Source organism: Tamandua tetradactyla, chromosome 15, assembly GCF_023851605.1.
Source record: "Tamandua tetradactyla isolate mTamTet1 chromosome 15, mTamTet1.pri, whole genome shotgun sequence".
Classification (NCBI taxonomy): domain Eukaryota; kingdom Metazoa; phylum Chordata; class Mammalia; order Pilosa; family Myrmecophagidae; genus Tamandua; species Tamandua tetradactyla.
Window position 1 is genome coordinate 65802279 of NC_135341.1, and position 22465 is coordinate 65824743.

The 22465-nt window shown below is 37.0% G+C and overlaps 2 pseudogenes; both read right to left on the reverse strand.

Moving 5' to 3' along the window:
- Nucleotides 1-13458: 13458 nt before the first annotated feature.
- LOC143658024 (protein BTG1 pseudogene) lies at nt 13459-13958 on the reverse strand (annotated as a pseudogene).
- A 5103-nt stretch (nt 13959-19061) lies between these two features.
- Nucleotides 19062-22465, reverse strand: part of LOC143656847 (ATP-binding cassette sub-family C member 5 pseudogene) — a 68804-nt pseudogene continuing 65400 nt past the window's right edge.

Sequence of the window (22465 nt, forward strand, 5' to 3'; positions counted from 1 at the left end):
GATCTACACTCTGGGCTTAGAGCCCAACAATCAGTGTCAACAAGACAGAAACAACCCCTGCCTTTAGGAATTCTCAATTTAACATTTAGAAGGGACATCTGTCATTGAATTAATGATTGCAGTGTCATGAGGATTCTTATCCTGAATAGGTCTACCGCAGTGGTTGGCAAACTTGTTCTGTAACAGGCTAAATAGTAAATCTTGGAAGTTTTGAGGGCCTTACTATCTCTGTTGCAAATACTCAACTCTGTTGTTACAGCATGAAAACAAGCCTAGACAATACTTGTATGAATGGGCAAAGCTGGGTTCAGGTAAACTTAATTTTCAAAAACAGATGCTGCAGAATTAGGACCAAGGAGCTAGTTTATTGACCTATTTTCTACTGTCATCATGGCTTTTGCTGTGAACTTACATTTCACAGAATGCTCTCCTAGGATGGTATTACGTTAGATTTGGTGTGAGATATTGAGAGGCAAAAGTGAAGCAGTATCCATCAAGCTCTGAAGGACTCTGATTGTTACAGATGGATAGAAATGGAGAGAGGTCAGGTAGGTTCAATTAATCCTCCCACTTCCTGCTTATCGGTCAGCTCTTCTTCATGATGGCCGGCTCTCTGACCAGCCATGACCCCAATCCACCATGAGACACTTTACTGGGAACCCACAGAAAACTTACACTTTCCATAGAACCAGCCCCACTTGCTTTTTCACTATAACATCTGGACATGCAAAGCTTCCACATATCCCTGAAAACTGAAATTTGTTCACTTTCAACCTGGATGGTGGATGACTTTTTTCCTCTCTTTAGAACTTCCTTTCATCCAGATCCTCCCACACTGTGTAAAATTTGATGCCTATAATAATGCCTTATTCCATAGGCCTCAGTGCCTTACTGTTAGAAAAGTCCAGAGGAATCTGGGTTTGTGCTCAGCCTTTGCCACTAAGCATTTCTCTCACTGACTGCATTTCTGTTCCTTCCTATCTCCTCTAGCTCATTATTGCTAACTCCATCTTTGAATGACCTTTATTTTTATTTTAATTACTATTTTATAAGTGTTTTAAAGCTGGAGATTGGTATGGTATTTTTTTTTTTGGGGGGGGAGGTGTGGTGGGATTTTTTGGTAAAAGAATTATATCACCAGGTACAAGAAACATACCCTTGCAAGTCATCTTTAAGACCAGGATAATAATTGTACCTTCCTGCCTGATGTATAATAAGCACTCAATCACTATTAGCAATTATTAATCTTAATTGTCTAAGTTTTGTCCCTCTCTTGGATGTGAATTCTCTAGGGAAAGATCTCTGCTTGGTTTATCATACCCTGTGGCTTTGATCTGTGTTGTAGATTCTCAAATCACTTTGCTGAATGAATAAATGTATGAATGCACTTAGTTTATTTTATCAGATAAATATGATTCGTTAGGAGGAAAAACAGAGCAGTGTGCTTGGATATTCTTGTTCCTGTAGACATGGACTAAAGATTGAAAACTACTTGTAGCATTTTCCATCCCTGTATGTTTGAATATTTAAAATCCCAAATTGACTTCTTATTGCCTCTTGCCTTCAGAACTAACTTCTTACCCATTCTGAGCTAATTCCTGCTGGCATCAGTCCTATAAAAGAAAATGAATGTACTTATTCCTAAATAAATGATGACACTGTTGCTAGTTTTCTCCACAAGGGATTCTTCTCTTGTCTTATTGGAACTGTGAGACACAGAGAGAAAGAGGACTTCAATGCTCTTTCCTTGAAATGAGAAGAGACATCTCAAAAGCAAATATTTTACATTTGTTTTGGATGCTACTGACACATGTCTTAATTTACAGTTAGGGGAAAGCTTTGGGTTACAAAGCTGATGTCTCAAGAAAACATTTGAAAGCAGGAAATTGACAATCTCTGCCTTTTCCCATTAACCAGTGGATAATAAATAATTCCGTAGTGCTAACAACCTGGACACCTGGTCATGGAAATAATTTTCTTTTCAAACATATGTATAAAAGTATATGCATATATGCATATTTGCATATATTTTTCTTTTCCTTTTATCTAAGTTTTATATAAAGTAGCTCTCCCCAGTGATATCTTAACGTCTGTAAGTAGGTGGGATAGCAGGTAATTTTTCTGGGAAACCTCTTCAGTCTTTACTTCCCTATTTGATTATATTATGTCCCATTTAAAGACAAAGTGGAATCTGATTTTAAAAGTGTAAATACCCATGTTGAGCTTCATTTTAAGTGTTTTATTCTTCAACTGATGCTTACAACTTTATGACTCATAAATAAATCATTGCAAAAATAGTTAAAATCTAGGAAATGTATGTACAATATGTCATCCATAGGACTTCCATTTCCTTAGGGAAAAAAAGCTTTATGTTGATGTAATGTATTTTTAATATTATTATTTTTATTCTTGTTTATGGTCAAAATTGTATTTTGACAGTATAATTCATCAACAAAGATTTATCACATTGATCTTTGACCACGTAGAATCATAGTGTATTAAAGGTAGAAGGGGTGCTTGGAGATCATCTAGCAATTTGGGTATTTTACACAGGGGAAACCCAGACTCTGGAGCTGTGTCTTGACTTAAGCTAATTACCATTAGAAATAACCAGAAGAATAATTCAGGGTAGCTATTTCTAGTGAATTCAGTCATATGGCTTATTTTCAGTGAAAACTGTCAGAGCATCAAGAAATTGCAGGTTGATAAGTTGTGATAACTACAACATGACAACATGATGAATATGAATGTAGGCACCAATGTCAGACTGATTTAGCTTTGAATTCCAGCTACTTTTCCCTAGCTGGAAATTAATTCTCCCTGGGTCTCTTTCTCCAACCTTAAGGAAAAAGAATAAAAAGTATAAAATGAATATTAAAGCCCTTTCCTAAGTAAATGATTTGGGAAAGTGACTTTCAGATAATAAGTACATGATAACTTTTAGTTGCATCTTCTATAATCATCATCAGTAGTAGTAGTAGTGTTAATGTTACCCTTATTAATAAACTTCTCTTTCTAGTACTAATTGATGTTGTCATGTTTATGGGATATAATCTTCTGCATTTGAGAGCTTATTCAGCTGGTAGTTAAGAGTACATAGGTCCTGAGAAACTAAACAAGCTGTGGAATATACCTACAATGGAATGTTACACAGCTGTAAGACCGAATAAAGTCATGAAGCATGTAACAACATGGATGGACCTTGAGGACATTATGCTGAGTGAGATTAGCTAGAAACAAAAGGACAAATACTGTACGGTCTCACTGATAAGAACTAACATTAATGAGTAAACTTTGAGAGTTGAATTTAAAAACACAAATTGTCAGGAGATAGAAATAGGGTACAGGTTGGGCATTTCATGTTGAAGGAATATAGATTGTACAACGGGACTGATTGTAAAAATTCTGAAATGGATAGCTCAAAACTACATGATTGTAGCACAGAATTATAAGTACACTGAATGAAGTTGAATGTGAGTATGATTGAGGAAGAAGGGCTGGGGTCCATATGCAACCAGAAGGAAAAATAGAGAATAAAGACTGACATGGTATAATTTAGGACTACTTAGATTGGACAGTGCTGGTGGTTACATTTATAAATATGAAAAAATTTTTGCATGAGGGAGAATAAATGAATGTCAACATTGCAAGGTGTTGAAAATGGATGGCATACAGGAAAAAGTACAACCGGTGCAAGCTAGCTGTAGTCAACAGTAACATTGTAATATGCCTCCACCAATGCAACAAAGGCATTATGCCAAAACCAAATGTCAGCAGTCATGGGGGGTGGTGGGAAGTCAGGGGACAGGTATGGATTCCTTGAGGAAGAAAAACAAATGTTTTCGTGTAGATTATGGTGGTGATTATGGCTATTTACTTAGGTTGGATTGTATGATGTGCAAATAAAACTATTTAAAAATGAAGAAAGAGAAACAAGTGCTAGAGAAAATGCAGAGAAAGAGATGTACCTATTTTCTGTCAGTAGGGAAACTGAGAGGTACAGCCCCTTGGAGGGCAATATGGTGGTTTCACAGGAGGCTAGGGGTGGAGTTGCCATATGATCCTGGAACCCTTTGCTCATTATACCTAGAGGAACTGAGTGTGGGGAAAGCAATGGACATTTGCACACTGGTGCTTATGGCAGCAGTGTTCAGGATTCACAATGGATGGAGGTGGCCTAAGAGTACAACGGGAAGGAAGGGGGAACTGTGGTGTATACATACAATGTGCCATTGAGTGGCCGCCAGAAGGAATGAAGTTGTGAGGCATGCAACTAGGTGAATGAAACTTAAGCACTGTATGTTGAATGAAATGTCAGAAACAAAAAGACAAATATTATTATACCTCACTTAGATGGACTAATGTAATATAAAAACACGGTGAATTGAAGTTGAGAGTTATCAGGTTGGAACCTATCATAAAGGGTCCTGGATTATAAACTCTTATAGCAGTTACATGTATTCAGGAGTTGTAACTGTCAGTTATATGTATTCAGGAGTTGTAACTGTTATTTCTAAACTCTGAGATACTGAGTTCTTTGCATATAACCTGGTCATTCCCAGAAACTTCGATTATTTATGTGACACCTGAGACTCAGAGTTAGAGCGCTGAAGCTATGAAAGTCAGCAGTAACCCATACAGGAACTGTTTAAAAAGTTGAAAAAGGAATCAGACTTTGACTAGATATATGAATGAAGCTGATCTGGATAGGACTAGGGTACATCAGAATACAGGCTAAAGGATGATATCATTCATATTTTAAAACTTCAGCTTCTGTGTGAGACCAAACAGAGAGATATTAGTACAAAATTTATATTTTGGGTAGAGCATTACCTAATTTAACTTGTATGGTCAGTTTAGTTGAACACCATAAGTACATGGAATCTTGAATAGGGTATGAGATCTTGTTAGTTTGTCCAAGTTAGTGTGATGCCCTGATAACATCCCAGAATAATTTGGGCAATAAATAAAGAAGGATTTGCAAAGTTTCCTTGGGGGACTGGAGAGAAAGGAGGAAATATTCAACTTGCCCATTTGGAGAATCTGTGATACCTTGCAAGCAGCAGGGACAACATGGTCAGTGTGCTGAGTCCTTGATCTTGGGATTTGCCCCTATGAAACTTAATCCTGCAAAGGATAGGCCAAGCCTACTTATAATTAAACCTAGGAGTCACCCCCAGAAAACCTCTTTTGTTGCTCAAATGTGGCCTCTCTCTATAAGCCAACTCGGCAGGTAAACTCTATGCTCTCCCCACTATGTGTGACATGACTCCCAGGGGTATAAATCTCTCTGGTAATGTGGGACTGAACTCCCAGGATGAGCCTGGACCCAGCACCATGGGATTGAGCAAGTCTTCTTGACCAAAAGGAGGAAGAGGAAAATGAGACAAAATAAAGTTTCAGTGGCTAAGAGATTTCAAACAGTCAAGAGGTTATCATGGAGGTTATTCTTATGCATTATATAGCTATCCTTTTTTAGTTTATGGTGTATTGGAGTGGCTGGAAGGAAGTACCTGAAACTGTTGAGCTGTGTTCTAGTACCCTTGATTCTTGAAGACAATTGTATAACAGTATAGCTTGTACAATGTGACTGTGTGATTGTGAAAACTTTGTTTCTGATGCTCCTTTTATCCAGGGTGTGGACAGATGATTACAAAATATATGGATAAAAAGTAAATAAATAGTATTGTAGGTAAGGGGTAAAATAAATTGGGTAGATTGAAATACTAGTCGTCAGTGAGAGGGAGAGGTGATGGATATGGATGTATGAGGTTTTCTTTCTTTCTTTTTATTTCTCTTTCTAGAGTGATGCATATATTCTAAAAATGATCATGGTGATGAGTACACAACTATGTAATAATGTGAGTCACTGATTGTACACCATGTGTGGGCTGTATGTATGCAAAGATTCGTCAATAAAAATATTTTTTTAAAAAGTACATAGGTCCTTAAGACCCTAAGGAAAATGCAGGGCAATCCTGGAGAGTATGCTACTGTGGAAGCAGTTCTGAGAAAGAGACTTTTGCTATCCTAAATTATTTCAAACACTATCAGGGCATCCGTCCATGTATCCAATAAATAATTACTAGGTGAATTCTGTGTGCCAGATCCCAAAGTCAGTCACAAAGGAAGAATTGTGACAGAAGAATATTTATCACTGGTATGAGTATTTTCCATTATTTGTTGGTCTCTAATGAAGGTGAGGAGAGTTGGTTTTGGATTTAGGAGAGGGTCTATAAGAGGGTTTGGTGTTTGGGTCGCAGATTATAACATCAGACCTCGCCCAGTGAATAATATTTCATGCCATGACTTGCCCAGAAAGAAGACATGCCTTGATAGTACCATGTCCCATATTTACAAACCAATTCAATTTGGCAGAAGCAATCTCCAGGAAATAGAAAAAAATATAAACTTTTACTTATTCCAAAGGCATTTACCCTATCTGATCTACTGAGGTTATCCAAGTGGTGGTGTAAAGAAAACTGAAAAAAATCTGTTGTAGGACTTTGTGACTTTAAATTTTTGTGAACTGGATCTCATTTTTTTTCATAATGATTCAAAATCTTTTAATGCTTTGTTTTGATAGATTTCAAATCCTTGAACTGAAAGAAAGCCTCTTAATACTAAAACAGAAACAAAACAAAAACATGAGTTAAGGAACAGAGTATAACAGAAGATATTTTGACATTTCCCCCAACCAATACTCTTTTTGTAAATTTATAAAGTAGATCAAATATATTCACATGACGAGAATAGAAAATAACAACAACAAAAAAACATGTTCAAGAACAAATGAAATGGTTTTAAAATCATGCCAAACAGTATATATGTACTATCAGCACTATAACCTAAATGTAACAAAACAAAGCAAAAGCAACAGTGAAATAAAGATGTTTTTCTCTGATTGTAACAGCTATAAGTGTTCGAAAACTCAAAAAGACCCATACAAAAAAGAAACAGCTCTAAATAATATTTCACTGGCTATATTGAAAATAATTAATGCAATTAACCAACTATCCAGGGAAAGAAATCTAAGAATAGCTATACCTGTAGTTATGCATTCCCACTTCCCAAATGCTCCAATACTTCCCCAAATTAAAATTTCCTATCATCACATAGGGGGTAACAAATAACAGATTCCAATTTTTACTTGAAATATATGGCATGCTGTGAGATTTCAAGAGATAGCATTTGATAGTGTTTTAACTACGTGGGGTGCTGTACTAATGAAAATATAAAGTAAAAAGTAAAATACAAAAAATTTGTAATTTATGGTCTTGTAGTTCTTTATTCTCCAGCCAATCAAGATGTTTTTTTTCTGTGTCTATAGCATCAACCACTTTTATAAAAGATGCTTACCCAAAGAAATGTGATCATGTTAAATAGAACCATAATATGCATCCTTTCTGTGACATAGTTACACTAAAATTTCTTTCTTTATTTTTTTCTGAATGGAACAACATTTTACTAACATAGAAAAGAGACAAAGGAAGATCAGTTTCACTAGTGGACATCAGTTCCCCATGGCAGTGGGTCTTAACGCTTTGGCCAACACAGGGAGATGCTCTATATATACCTTGTGTTTGTGTCAGAGTAGAGGGTCACCACTGCCTCCCTACTACAAATACATATGCCAGCAGAGGTGAGTCAGATGCGATGAAATGGACACACTTTAGCCAGACTTTCTTCTGTGAATGTTTACATATACTGAGGGTAAAAAGGGAAGGAATGCGCTGGCAGTCTGCTAACTGCTAGGTGAAATTTTTTACCTCAGGGGACTCCAGATAGGGGAGTCAACCCACATTCATCGTTTGTCCTAGGAGCCAAGCTAACGTGTTCTGAGTACAGGATTTTTTTGTGGGTCACAGAGAAAGCTGGCAGGCTGTGCTCAGACCTTCTCTACTATAATATTCAAAGCAGTAGAACTTGATACAACATTGTTGGTTTGAAGATGATTGTTGGGGGTGGAAGGGCACATGAGAAATAATGAAATGGCCTCCAGATACTGAGAAACAGGGACGTCAGACCTAGTTCCTTAAAGTGGATTCTTCCACCTGGTATGAACTTGGAAGCAGATTTTCCCCTAGAAGCTCCAGATAAGAGCCCCCCTTGGCTGATACCTTGATTTGGCATTTGAGACGTTAAGCAGAGAATGCAGTTGGACCCACATAGACTTCTTTTTTTTTTTTTTCCGTGAAAGAACATCCTTATATTTCTACTGTAACTGCAGTCATCTTTCACAACAGGTTTCACTGTATTATACAGTCCCATTACTGGTTTACCTTCAGTAATATACATGACCCATAACTTCCCCTTTCAACCACATTCACACACATAATCCAGCACTGTTAATTATCTTCACAATAATATGCTACCATCACCACTATCCATTCCCAAACATTTACGATCAACCTAATTAGGAATTCTCCCCAAATTAAGTAAGCATAATCTCCTCATTCTTTACCCCCATTCTGTCTCCTGGGAACCCACATTCTAGATTCTAACTCTATGAGTTTCCTTATTATTAGTAAGAACATAAAAAATATATCTTTTGTGTCTGGCTTATTTCACTCAACCTAATATCCTCAAAGTTCATCCATGTTGTTACATGCATCAGGACTTCTTTCATACAGCTGAAAAATATTCAATCATATCCATATACCACATTTTGTTTAGTCATGTCAGTTAATGGACATGTGGGTTGCTTCCATCTTTTGACAATTGTGGATCATGCCACTATGAACATTGGAGTGCAAATGTCTGTTCACATCCCTGCTTTCAGTTCTTCTGGATGTATACCTGGTAGCAGGATTGCTGGGTCATATAGCAATTCTATACTTAGCTTCCTGAGGAACCGCTAAACTGACTTCCACAGCAGCTGCACCATTTCACATTCCCATCAACAGGAAATGAGTGTTCCTATTTCTCCACATCCTCTCTAATACTTGCTTAAAAGAAGTTTTCTTTTTTTTAAATAGTGGCCATTCTGGTAGCTGTGAAATGATATCTCATTGTGGTTTTGATTTGCATTTCTCTAATAGGTAATGATGCTGGACCTCTTTTCATGTACTTTTTAGCCCTTTGTATCTCGTCTTTGGAAAAAATGTCTGTTCAGGTCTTTTGCCCATTTTTCAGTTGGGTTATCATTTATTGTTGAATTGTAATTTCTTTTTCTTTTCTGGATGTTAAACCTTTATTAAATATGTGACTTCCAAATATTTTCTCTGAATGAGTGGGTGCTTTCTTGACAAAGTTCTCTGCAGCACAAAAAGTTTTTAATTTTAAGGAGGTCCCATTTATCTATCCTTTTCTTCCATTGTTTGTGCTTTGGGTGTAAAGTCTAAGAAACCATTGCCTACCATAAGATCTTGAATATTCATCTGTATATTTTCTTCTAGGAGTTTTGTGGTTCTGCCTCTTATATTTAGATCTTTGATCTACTTTGGGTTAATTTTTATATAAGGTGTGAGATAGGGTCCTCTTTTATTTTTTGCATGTGGATATCCAGTTCTCCTAGCAGTAGTTGTTGAATAGACTGTTCTGTCCCAGTTGAGTGGACTTGCAGCTTTGTCAAATATCAATTGGCTATAGATGTGAGTATATTTCTGAACTCTCAATTCAATTCCATTGATCAATGTATCTATCTTTTTGCCAGTTCCATGTTGTTTTGATCACTGTAACTTTGTAATAAGCTTTAAAGATGGGAAGTGTGAGTCTGACAATTTCATTCTTCATTTTCAAGATGGTTTTAGCTATTTGGAGTCCATATCATTCCAAATAAATTTGATTATTGGCTTTTTCCACTTCTACACAGTAGGCTGTTGGAATTTTGATTGAGAGTGTGTTGGATCTAGAAATAAATTTGGGCAGAATTAACATCTTAACGATGTTTATTTTTCCAAACCATGAACATAGAAAGTCCTTCAATTTTTTTAGGTCATCTTTGATTTCTTATACCAATGTTTTGTAGTTTTTTCTGTGTTCAAGTCCTTTACATCCTTGCTTAGATTTATTCCAAGTTATTTGCTTCCTCTTGTTACTATTGTAAATGGACTTTTTTTTCTTGATTTCCTTCTCAGATTGCTAATTATTAATGTATAGAGACACCTTTTTTTTCGTGTTGATCTTGTATCCCACCACTTTGCTGAACTAGATTATGAACTCTAGTATCTTTGTTTTAGTTTTTTGGGGACTTTCTATATATAGGATCATGTTGTTTGTAAATCATGAGAGTTTTACTTCTTCCATTCCAATTTGAATGCCTTTTACTTCTTTTTCTTGCCTAATTGCTCTAGTTAGCACTTTTAACACAATGTTGAATGACAGTGGTTACAGTAGGTTTGCTTGTCTTGTTCCAGATCACAGAGGGAAAGATTTCAGTCTTTCAATTGAGTACAATGTTACATGTGTATTTTTCATGCATGTCTTTTATCATGTTGAGAAAGTTTCTTTTTATTCCTATCTTGAAGTGTTTTAACAAGAAATTATTCTGGAGTTTGTCAAATGTCTTTTCTGCATCTATCAATATGATCATGTATTTTCCCCCTTTGATTTGTTAATGTGGTATATTTCATTAATTGATTCTCTTGTGTTGAACCACCCCTGCATACCTGGGATAAATCCTACTTAATCATGGTATATAATTCTTTTAATGTACTGTTGGATTTGATTTGCTAGTACTTTATTGAGGTTTTTTGCATATATATATTAATTAGATAGATTAGTCTGTAGTTTTCTTTTCTTGTGGTATTTAATCTGCTTTGATGTTAGGATGATATTGACTTCATAGAATGAGCTAAGTAGTATTTGCTCCTCTTCAGTATTTTGGAAGATTTTGAGAAAGAGTAGTATTAAATCTTCTTGGAACAATTGCTGGAATTCACCTGTGAAGTCACCTAGTCCTCTTCTTTTCTTTATTGGGAGGCTTTTGATGATGGATTCAATTTCTTTACTTGTAATTGGAGTGTGTCATTTAACCTCCATATATATTTTTGAATTTTTCAGTTCTTCCCTTGTTATTGATTTCCACCTGCATTCTGTTATGGCTTGAGAGAATGTTTTTGCATAATTCTAATAGTTTAAAATTTACTGAGGTTTATTTTGTGACAACACATGATCTGTCCTGGAGAATTATTCATGAGCACTTGAGAAGAATGTACACTCTGCTATGTGGGGGTGTAAAGTTCTGTATATGTCTAAATCTAGTTCATTTATCATATTATTCAAGTTCTCTGATTCCTTATTGATCCTCTGTCTAGATATTCTATCTATTGATGACAGTGATGTATTGAAATCTCCAACTATTATTGTAGTGATGTCTATTCCTCCCTTCAATGTTGCTAATACTTGCCTCATATATTTTGGGCACCCTGATTTACAGGTGTGTAAATATTTATTATTGTTTAGTCTTCTTCATGAGTTGTCCCTTTTAATATAGTGTGTCCTTATTTGTCTCTTATAATAGTTATGCCTTTAAAGTGTATTTTATCTGATATTATTATAGCTACTTTTTGTCTGATATTATTATAGCTACTCCACTTCTTCTTCTTTTTTTTTTGGTTACTATTTGTATGGAATACTTTTTTCTAATCATTCACTTTCAACCTATTTGTTTCCTTGCATTATAGTGAGTCTCTTGTAAACAGCATACAGATTGATCATACTTTTTATCCATTCTGCCAATCTGTATCTTTTGACTGGGGAGTTTCATCCATTATCATTAATTATATTGTTGTATAGGCCGTACTTACTTCAACCATTTTATCCTTTGGTTTTTATGTCTTCTCTTGTTTTATCTATTTGTATCCTTTTAGTTACTCTTACTGATAATTTAATTTCTACTCTCTCCTCCAAATCTCTGTCCTATCTTTTCCTTTCAACTAAAGATCTCCTTTTAGTATTTCTTCTAGGACAGCCTCTTGTTGACAAACTCTGTTTCTGTTTATCTTTGAATATTTTAAACTCTCCCTCATTTTTGAAGGACAATTTTGCTGGATAAAGAATTCATGGCTGGCAGTTTTTTTCATTCATTACCTTAAATATATCATACCACTGCCGTCTCACCTCCTTGGTTTCTGATGAAAAATTGACACATAATGTATTAGTGTATTGCACTTGCCTTGAATGTGATGAATCACTTTTCTCTTTTTGTTTTCAGGATTCTCTTTTTATTTTTGGTTTTTGACATTCTGATTTGTGTGTCTCAGAATAAGTCTATTAGGATTTATTCTGTTTAGAGTATGTTGCGTTTCTTGAACATGTATATTCTTGTTTTCCATAAGAGTTGGGAATTTTTGGGCCATTATTTTATCAGATATTCTTTATGCCTCTTTACCCTTCTCTTCTCCTTCTGGGACACCCATGATATGTATTTTTGAGCACTTCATGTTGTCATTCAATTCCCTGAGGTCCTGTTCTATTTTTTCCATTCTTTTCTCTACCTGTTTTTCTGTCTATACGATTTAGATTGTCCTGGCTTCTGGTTTGGTAATTCTTTCATCTGCCTGTTCAAATCTGCTGTTGTAGGCCTCTAGTCTATTTTATTAAATTCCAACATAAAAAACAATTTATTATAAAGAGAAGAAAATTTTCTGATAAAAAATATAGAAATCTGTCCAACTTTGCCACAATCAATATGCATAAACTGTACAAATTTATACCAGTTCATTATTTACCAAATAAAAGATGAATGACAAAGTTCACAAAATAGATGGTAGTTTGTGGCAAAGTCTTCTACCCAATTACACATAAGCAAAGTTATAAACCTGACCTCTACTTTCTAAAAATAAGAAATTCAGGCAGTCTTAGAAAATTACAAGCTAGTAAATATGCAGAAAACTGGCTGTTACTAACCCCACAATCGAGACAGTGTCTTTTTAATACCCTGTTGCCATGGAAGATTCTGGTCATTTGATATTTAAAGGCCAAAAACACATTTCAGGGTCTGACCATTTTCCCAAGTCATGCTTACTGGTCTGTCTTATGTACATGTATATGTATTTAAGTACTAGGTAAAAGTCTTGTAATAAAATTTCCAATTCTACCATGTTTAAAACATCAAGTTTTCCTATTATGCTGCCAAAATATTTAACAGTAACAATTTTCCTGTATAACAGTACAGATTTACTCTGCAAGATCTACTGCAAAGAAAGATTCTTTCAAATACATGTTTGCATTAAAAGGATTATTATAAAAATCAGGTATAATGTCTGGGAGAAACTGAAACCACCCTAGAAAATAAAGTGATCATTTACTTGGACTCACGGGCTATTAAACCATTGAAAGCTACTGTCCAAATTATGGCACTGTCACTTAAAAAAATTTACCATACTATATTGTGCCAGATCTTCACAGTTGTGACTTGGTTTACATTCCATAATCTGTCCCCAAGAGGAGCCCACCCAAAACAAAATCAAATTAATACATCTCTGATAAGATGATTCATCCATAGACTATATCTTAACCCAATACAGTAATCATATTGTAGATTTTGGGAGGGCTTATTCTGCCCAAGAGAAGTTCCTCCTTACAGCTGATTCGCTGTCTACTATTTGCACAATGATGCTGTTTTGAGTGTTACCTCCTGCTGGTAAGACTTCATATAAAGTGCACAGATAGAGCTATCTTCTTCGGTTCTGTAGAATACTTCACAGTCAGCCCAAAGTGTGAGTTCACTTGGGAGAAGCCTGAGCAGCTTCTGACTGCTTAGTCTAATCTGTTGTGCTGCCAGTCAGTGGATCCATTTTAAGGTGGATGTGAATACAGTGGTAACTTGATCTATTGCACAACTTTTCAGAGAATGAGTGATGTTTATAATGTTCTGCCAGCAGCTCCTGTGAGCTCTGGCTGAAGGTCTGCAGCTGTCACTTGTTCGTGGTGTGGAAGAACTTGTAAATGAAGGGTACAAGGGTGTTGATCTCACCTACCATGTTGGCAGCCTGAGTGCAGACGGGATACATAGGGGTGGTGGTGGTGGGGTGGCCCAGGGTGGCTGGGGCATGGCAGAGCCACCACTCAGGACTGCCTCTCAAGGCAGAGAGCTGAGAGGAACAGAGGGCATGAGAAGCAGACAGCAACTTTTATTCTCCTTTCTTTTTAGTAAAAAAATTATTTTCAAGACAGGAGGCAGCATGAGAAGAAAGAGGTGAGGAATAGTGGCCTGTCACATCAATTGGGTCTCCACAGCCACCTTCACCTATAACTCCTCAGCCTCCAAGACTCCCAACAATTGTCTTTCCAGCTCTGAAGCGCAAAGTGCCTCTAGTGTATTTTTTTGTTTTTGTATGCTGTATGCCAGGGTCACACTTCATTATTTTTCCATGTGAGTATCCCATTGTTGCAGCAGCATTTGTTGACTTTTTTCTTTGTTTGTTTTTGTTGGTTTCTTTGTTTGGGAAGTACATGGGCTGAGAATCAAACCTGGGTTTCCTGCATGGCAGATGAAAATTTTACCACTGAACCACGCTTTACCCCGTTAGTATATTTTTAATCTCTTCTGTTGTACATTTCTTTCTCATAAATTGTAGCATGTTTCTTTTCATACTTTCAGAATCTTATGTATGTTCACACAGCATCTTCTTCAAATCCTTCATCTCCTTAGCCATATTTCCCTTCATCTCCTTGAATTGATTTAGGAGATTTGTTTGAACATCTTTGATTAATTGTTCCAAATTCTGTATGTCCTCCAAAGTTTTGCTCCTTTGACTGGCTATTTCTTCCTATTTCTTGGTGTGGCTTGTAATAATTTGCTGATGTCTAGGCATCTGATTATTTTGATGAAGTTACTCTGAAGGTCAATTTCTCTCTCTTGCCAAGGGTTTTATTGTTGATTGGCTTTGTGTTAATGCTCTTCATTGACATTTGGTTCAATTTGTACTAGACCTTTAGATTGCTGGTATTTAACTGATCACGTTTATTCAGCTCTTCTTTATTTGATAAATCTGCACTTTCCTGACCTGCCTAGGAGATGGCAGTCTTTAGCTAACTGTTTACTGCAGCCCTAGGGAGACCCTGCCTCTTTAAACCTCCACCTGCTTCACTCCTGTCAGTAGTGGGGTTGAAACAGTGGCCACAGTGCTCCCTCTCTGGGGCTGGCTGAGACAGTGCTTCAGAGCCAGGACCATGCGATTTAAATTCACTAATCAAAAACCATGATCAGTACTCAGTGTACCTATACCTGTTCTTGGGGAGGAGGGCTTCTATGTCCCTCTCTAGTTGCAGCAACCAGCCAAAGACGAGACCTAGGCAGCTCATTTTGTGAGTGGGGATGGGCACCCACAGCTGCTGAGAACTGTTACAGTTTTTTACCATCGTTTCTCAGACTCTTGATCCTGTTTTTCCCTGCATGTTGTACAGTGTACACTGACGTTCAGATCAGTTGTTTCAGACAGTTTCTGCCTGTCCACTGAACGTTTGTGGAGGGGAAGTGACTTCTGGAGCTCCCTACTCTGCAATCTTCTCCAGTTCCCTGTGACCTACATTTTATTGCCTTCCTTCTCTTCTTTCCTCCTGCCTTTCCTCCTTCTTTCTTTCCTTCTCTCCCTGCTTCCTTTCTTCCCTCCAGAGAAGAGATATTCATTTTTTAACTTGGGGAAAAATTGAAATAAGAGAGTACTCTAAAAATCTACCATTTATTGAACACTGTGTTGCACTTTTTGCATACCTGATCACCCGTGGGGTCAGCAGTATTTTAAGAAACCATAGTTTAGAGAAGTTAAATAGTGAGGGAAGAGTTGGGTCTCATGATTCCAAGTCAGTGACTGTATTCACCACTTAAACATAAATAGAGGAGGAAAAAGTCAAAGATGGATGGATTATTGCCTGCATTAGGCCAAATGTATTTCCCTGAAAAGAGAGCAAGAAATATTGCACCTCAAGTCTATTGTAAGACTATTTGAAGTTTAAGTTTTCCTTAAGTTTTGCTTTCTAATGAGAGGGAAAAATGAGAAAAGTAATTAGAGAGGACTACCCATGAAGGCAGCAGCTTATAGCATTTTGCTTATAAACTTGAAAAATGTGTTTTCTGCAGGAATGTGCAGACTAGTAGCTGGCTAGGAGACTTCCTGTGAAGACAAAGTGGGAGACACTGCAGAATACAAATTGTTAAGAGGCATTCCCTTTTATGTTCTCACCAACATTTATATTGCATGATCTTAGGCATGCAATGGCAATTCTCCAGAGTGATAACTGAGTAGGAGCTAAACATAGGAGGTGAGTAAAAACCAATTTTAGCTGCAGGGGCTTCAAAAGACTCTAAAGGATGCTACCAATTTTTCCTTGGGGCCTAGACTTTTGTATTCCATCCTGAGCAGAAGTAATGCCTCACAGTCTAGCAAACCAATAGCACCAGCAATTTTAAGGAGAGTACCTCTTTGGGAAGTTTTTAAACTTTTGGTGTTTTTTTTTTTTTAATTCTCCTTTTTTCAGCAGCAAGTTCTATATTTCTATATTTCAAGAAAATCTACTTCATTGCATGCACACTAGAGTTATTACACCATTCAAGTTACCAGAGAAAGGTATATCTCCTAAAGAAAAGGATGTCTAGTATAGTTTCCTTACTTGTTCCAACATTGGAACATGGCAAACATGGCTAAAGGTTTATTTTGCCAGAGGAAGCAGTTTCTGTTATTTTTTTTTTCAAGTGAAGAGTACTCAAGTCATCTTTATGTTTGAATTTTATCACCTAGGCCCTAACTGAAAAATAAATGGATAGAAAACCAAAGCACATATTTCTCTACATCGTATTGATTGAAGTTGTGTTAGATGCAGTTTTGAATTAGGAAATGGATGTATGTCTCCCTTTTAAGATCCATAAGAAAGAGCATTTATCGGCATCTATCTCTTTTCTTATGTACCCAGAGGGACCCATGTGCTGTATCCAGTTGGGCCAGGTACAAGTGAGAGGTCAAGAAAAGTTAACTGTGAACAGGTGTTGTATAATCTCGCTAAGGGACCATATGTTGATTGTCCTGAGTCCAGGGCCCCAAATTGTACAAGCTCTTCCATTCTTTACTTATCTGTACTTCAGGGTCTTCTCTCTTTAGAGGTTGTGTTCTTTGAAAAATGCAAGGATGGAAATTGTTTATAGGCCTTGAAACTTGAGCATGTTGGAATGTAACCATGCATGCTGAAGCAGGGCCAATGCAAGTTTTGTTTTTCTCTGTGTTTACAATAGTTTTCATTTCAGAAAAGTAATGTACTTTTATTGAAAATGGAAAAAATAAAAAAAAGTTTTTTATTTTATGCTACAAAGAGCATCTCACAAACACTGTATAACAGGAGGAGCATTGCAATAACATACAATGAAAAGATATCGAGTCAAGGTTTTTTTCCTTCAACAACTCTTTTATCGGTAGCTAACTAGGCTCTAGGCTCACAGTGTTCATGAAACAATCATTTTTGCCTGCCGACATGGAGCTTACCATCTGGGAAGATGGGGAGACTGAAAATGCAGAAATAAATACATAATAACAAATTGTGGTAAGAGGGAGTCAAGTTTTATAAGGCTAGCCATCTAACAGGTCATGTGGCCTCTGAACTGTTTTAACTACGCACAGTGAAAATACCGAATAGAACCTGTATATGTTTCCAGAGTCCAGAGTAGTACATGAAGCTGACAGCACTTAATTAGTTAGGGCTTCTAAAGTTGCAGCGATTCTGCAATGAAGTAGATTTTCTTGAAATATAGAAATATAGAACTTGCTGCTGAAAAAAGGAGAATTAAAAAAAAAAACACCAAAAGTTTAAAAACTTCCCAAAGAGGTACTCTCCTTAAAATTGCTGGTGCTATTGGTTTGCTAGACTGTGAGGCATTACTTCTGCTCAGGATGGAATACAAAAGTCTAGGCCCCAAGGAAAAATTGGTAGCATCCTTTAGAGTCTTTTGAAGCCCCTGCAGCTAAAATTGGATCTTGCAAAAAAATGAAATGAAGCAAACCACAACAAAAGAAAGGCAAACCAATCCCCCACCTTGAAGGAAGAAAAAATTAACAAGAAAGTCATCCACCCCATCTACCCAGTTCCTGATAGTAATGTTGACTCAACTGTAAGCCAGCACTGAATGACAGTCAAAATGGAAGCCAGCTGCAATAGTCCTGAGTTAGAAAGACTGAATTCCAGAGCCCAGATTCTCTCTGGGTTAATTAGTATTTCTCATTTTTCCTGAGACTACATTAATACCAGATGTCTACTAGATCCTAATAAATCCCCACTAACCAAATTTACACCACGTCTCAGTAAATAATTACCTGATTGAATAGTAAATTTCAGATGCAGAGGTCTGTCATATCCCAATTTTCCTCTCCTTCACATTTTTAGGCTTATATCTGGTGCTTGGAACACACCTGTATACAGCTGGGTTGTTGGTTTACTAGCAAGAAGATTGGCTTTTTTTCTAATATGGACTCTGTTTCAGTTTGCCAAATTGGATAGAATGCAATATACCAGAAATGGGTCAGCTTTTACAATAGGAATTTATTAGTTCACAAATTTATGGTCGTAAGATTGAAAAGATGCCAAAATTTAAGGCATCACCTGGACAATAACTTCTCTGAAGAAAGGCTGCAAGCATCTGGGATGCCTTTGTCAGATGGGAAGGAACATGGCCTACATCTTCTGGTCCTTCTCTCTTGGGTTTGGCTTCTGGCTTCAGTGGCTTTCCCTCTTAGCTTCTGTGGGTCCTCTCTTAACTCTTCCATGGCTTTTCCCCCCTCTCTCAGCTCTCTCTGGGTGTTTCTCTCTCTCTCTGAGCTCTCTGGGCCTTTTATGTCTTTTATTCTCTTAAAGGACTCCAGCAAAGGATAAAGACCCACCTTGAATTGGGTGGGTCACATTTCAATTGAAACAGTCTATTCAAAATGTCCTGCCTATAATAGGTCTGCACCCACAGGAATGGATTATAAGAACATGTTCTTTTCTGGGGCACATGCATCTTTAAACCAACCCAGGCTCCAAAATGTAGAACTGAGTCACCAAATCACAGGTTCAAAGCCCCCTTTTCCTCACGTGAAACAACTCAGTAAGATGGTGGTACAGTAAAACATTTTCTCATATACCATGGTGCTAATGGACTAGTCTCCAAAGGAAGGCATGGAAGGACAGCAGGTTGTTGTTTGGGGTTCCTTCCTTTTTAGCAAGAGATTATGCCCAGCTTTATTTTCTCATTCTGACCAAGGAACACAGACATCCTGGAAATTTGGTCCACTGAAGCCAGCCATTTGTGTGATCATCAGAAATATGGTGGAGAGGATAAATTTCATACAAAAGAGCCACACAACAGTTCAGAGGGAAGCAGAATCTGGTTCAGCTTCATTCCTCTCTTCTTGTCACAGCCTCTGTTGTCTTTTGAAGTTTCCATCAGAAGATTCATAGTAGGACAAAGACCACACATCCTCCATTAAGAGCTCCCCTTTTTTATGGGCCATACAGGTCAGAGGAGAAGCCAAGAAAAAGTCATATAGGAGAAGAGCCCAGCATTATCCACTGGGTACTGGTTTTGGAAGTGGTCTAGATGGACTTCAGACCACTTAAGCAGTAATGGTACTTTCCTTTGGGATGTCCTTCATCCAGGAATCTGAGCTGAGAATGCATGGAGACATCCAAGGAAAGACCCTAAACTTGGGCTGCTGTTTCCAAGATATCCTGGTATTCCAACAGATGAGTTTTCTTGTACTTGAATTCCTCATGTTCTCTGTGCTATTCTGAAGTGCTGGTTCTCTCCCTCATATTTCTATATGCAGAACTGGGAATGATACATTCTTTTCCTTTGTCAACAGCCTTTATCTTCTTCAAGTAAAGGTACCAGTGCTCACAGACTTTGGTTTCACTTCAGAATTTCTGTGCCCCAGCTCCCACAGGATTGCACCGGCTACTCAACCATGCTCTGGAGGATCATCCCTGGAGCAAAACAAGATTTTATAGCTTTGGCCACCACCTAGTGTACCTTTCTTTAAATGTTTTTTATTGTGAAATATAACAAATATATATACAAAGAAAAGAAAGTAATTTTTAAAGCACACTTCAACAAGTAGTTACAGAACAGATTCCAAGGTGTGTTATCGGTTACCATTCTACTATTTCAGATTTTTCCTTCTAGCTGCTCTAAAATACTGGAAGCTAGAAGAAATATCGATATACCGATTCAGTGTCATACTCATTTGTTAAATCCTATGTTCTCTGTTATAACTCCTCCTTCATATTTCCTCCTTTGCTTTTGATCCTTCTATATAAAGATCTATAGAGATCTTTAGTCAAAGCCCCTTCTGACTTTTTCATGTTGAGAAGGGATGTCCACACTAAAGAATAAAGAGATGTAATTAGTTGATGATCTTGGAGAGGCTGGTCCCTCTGGGTTTCAGGATTTATCTGGCCTAGGAGCCCTCTAGAAATTATAGGTTCCAGGAAAACATACTTAGCGCATGAAACTTTTATAGAGTCTCAGTTTGAGCCCTACATGTTTTTAAGAGTTAATATGAGTAATGTTGGTGGGGTTTAACAAACCATAGCAATTAGTTTTCACTTATGAAACTTATTTCTGTAGTGGAGATGCTAAGACTACCTATAACGAGACATAAGAGTTGCTTCCTGGAAACCTCTGTTGTTGCTCAGATGTAGCCTCTCTCTCTAAGCCCAACTCTGTAAGGAAAGTCATTACACTCCCCGCTATGTAGGACATGACATCCAAGGGTGAAAGTCTTCCTGACAACATGGGGCATGACTGGGGATACATCTGGCCCTGGCAACGTGAGTTCAACAGGGCCTTCCTGACCAAAACAGTGAAAAGAAGCATCATAAACTAAGGCATCAGTGACTGAGAGAGATCAAATAAGTCAAGAGACTATTCTGGCTGTTTACTCTTCTTCATGCTTCAGTTAAATAGTGCTAATTGCCATGGTTTGCTACTGTAGTTTTTTTAAAAAGCGGAAAAGGCATTCAGCCTGCCGCTTTAGGGTTAGAACCTCTACCTCACCGTTTTTGTAAGATTATAAGGGCAAACAGGATAAAATATAGGGGAAGTATTTTAACTGCAAAGCAAAGAGTGGTATTCTGGGAAGATCGCTTCTTTTTCCCAATTCCAGTGCCCTTTTCTCATGAGCCAACTGGCTGCTGGAGTTACGGAGAAGCCAGCTGCAAATAAGAAGCTCAGAAGGCCAAAAGGGAATTGACTGGGTGGATAGAGTCCTCCCTGCCTCTAAAACTATGAAAGGGAAAGCAGGCTAGGTTCAGGCAAAAGCTTCCTCTTGGTACCTTTGCAGAGGCCCATGAGGGACAGAGACCACTTAACTTTCCATTGTTTAAAGGTCTTAGGGTCCTCTAGTAATCCAACCTTAGATTCCATGATCCAACAAAGAAAAAATAAGCTTGAAAGTGCCCAGAAGCTATAGAGATGTTTATCATTTAGAGCAAAGAAGAACAGGCATCCAGTGAAATAGAGGAGGAGATGCTGGATAACTTGAAAAAAAAATAGTGAGTACTAAAGGCAACATAGGTGTATATTTTCTGCAGTTAAAAACCACTCCTGTATGAAATTTTTTTAAAATTTAATTAAAGGAGAAGATGGTCAGAGTTTAGATGGAATTTTTGGTCCAGGAAATCAATTACCTTGGACATCTAAATACATATATGATTAAAAAAGAAAATTTATCTGAGATGAAAGACAGGAGTTGGAATGAAAGGGTTTACTGTGGTTAAGGAAACATTGAGAGGAAGCATATATACTTATGTATACCCTGGAAAATTCCTGTACCTTAAGGATTTAAAAAAAAAATCTTACAGCCTTCTTGCTAGAAAGAACAAGTTACATTTAATGGGAAAGAGTTCAGAACTCTTATTTCTCATCTGTAGTATTGGAAACTAGAAGACAGTAGTATAATTTCTAGACACAATGCAAAGAAAAGGGCTTCTTTGAAAATCATTTACCCAGCAATGCTGTAATTCACCTGGAAGGCCCAATAATTCAATTAATATTTTATAAGAACTCAAGGAGCAAAACTCTAAGGAGAAAACAATAGATCAGAGGCAAAAAAGTGAAGGAGAAATGGGAAATCAAGCTAGGGAAATCGGAAATGGAAATTGTGTTGAATAATGACTTGGAATAAATGAATGCCTGTTTGTGTGTTTACTTAGTTGTAAATGGATAATGATGGACTGAGAATATGTAATATGTACGCTAAATAAAACCTCATTAAAGAGAGCGAACAAATGAATGGAATTCAATTAATGGTTAAGAATTAAAATTACTAAAATATCTTAATTATTTATTAGTCATTAGTTAATTAGTAGTTAGTTATTCTAATTTCTTCAACTTTGGGAGTAAGGGGTAAGGAAAGGAGGAATGCAGATATGCTAAAGGTGTAATCCTTTGGAGAAATGAAAACAAATGGGAAATAGAGCATTTTATTGAGAGGAAGAGTTTTTATTTTGGATTTAACTGAAATCCATATAGGATTTCAATTACAGAAGTAGGTTT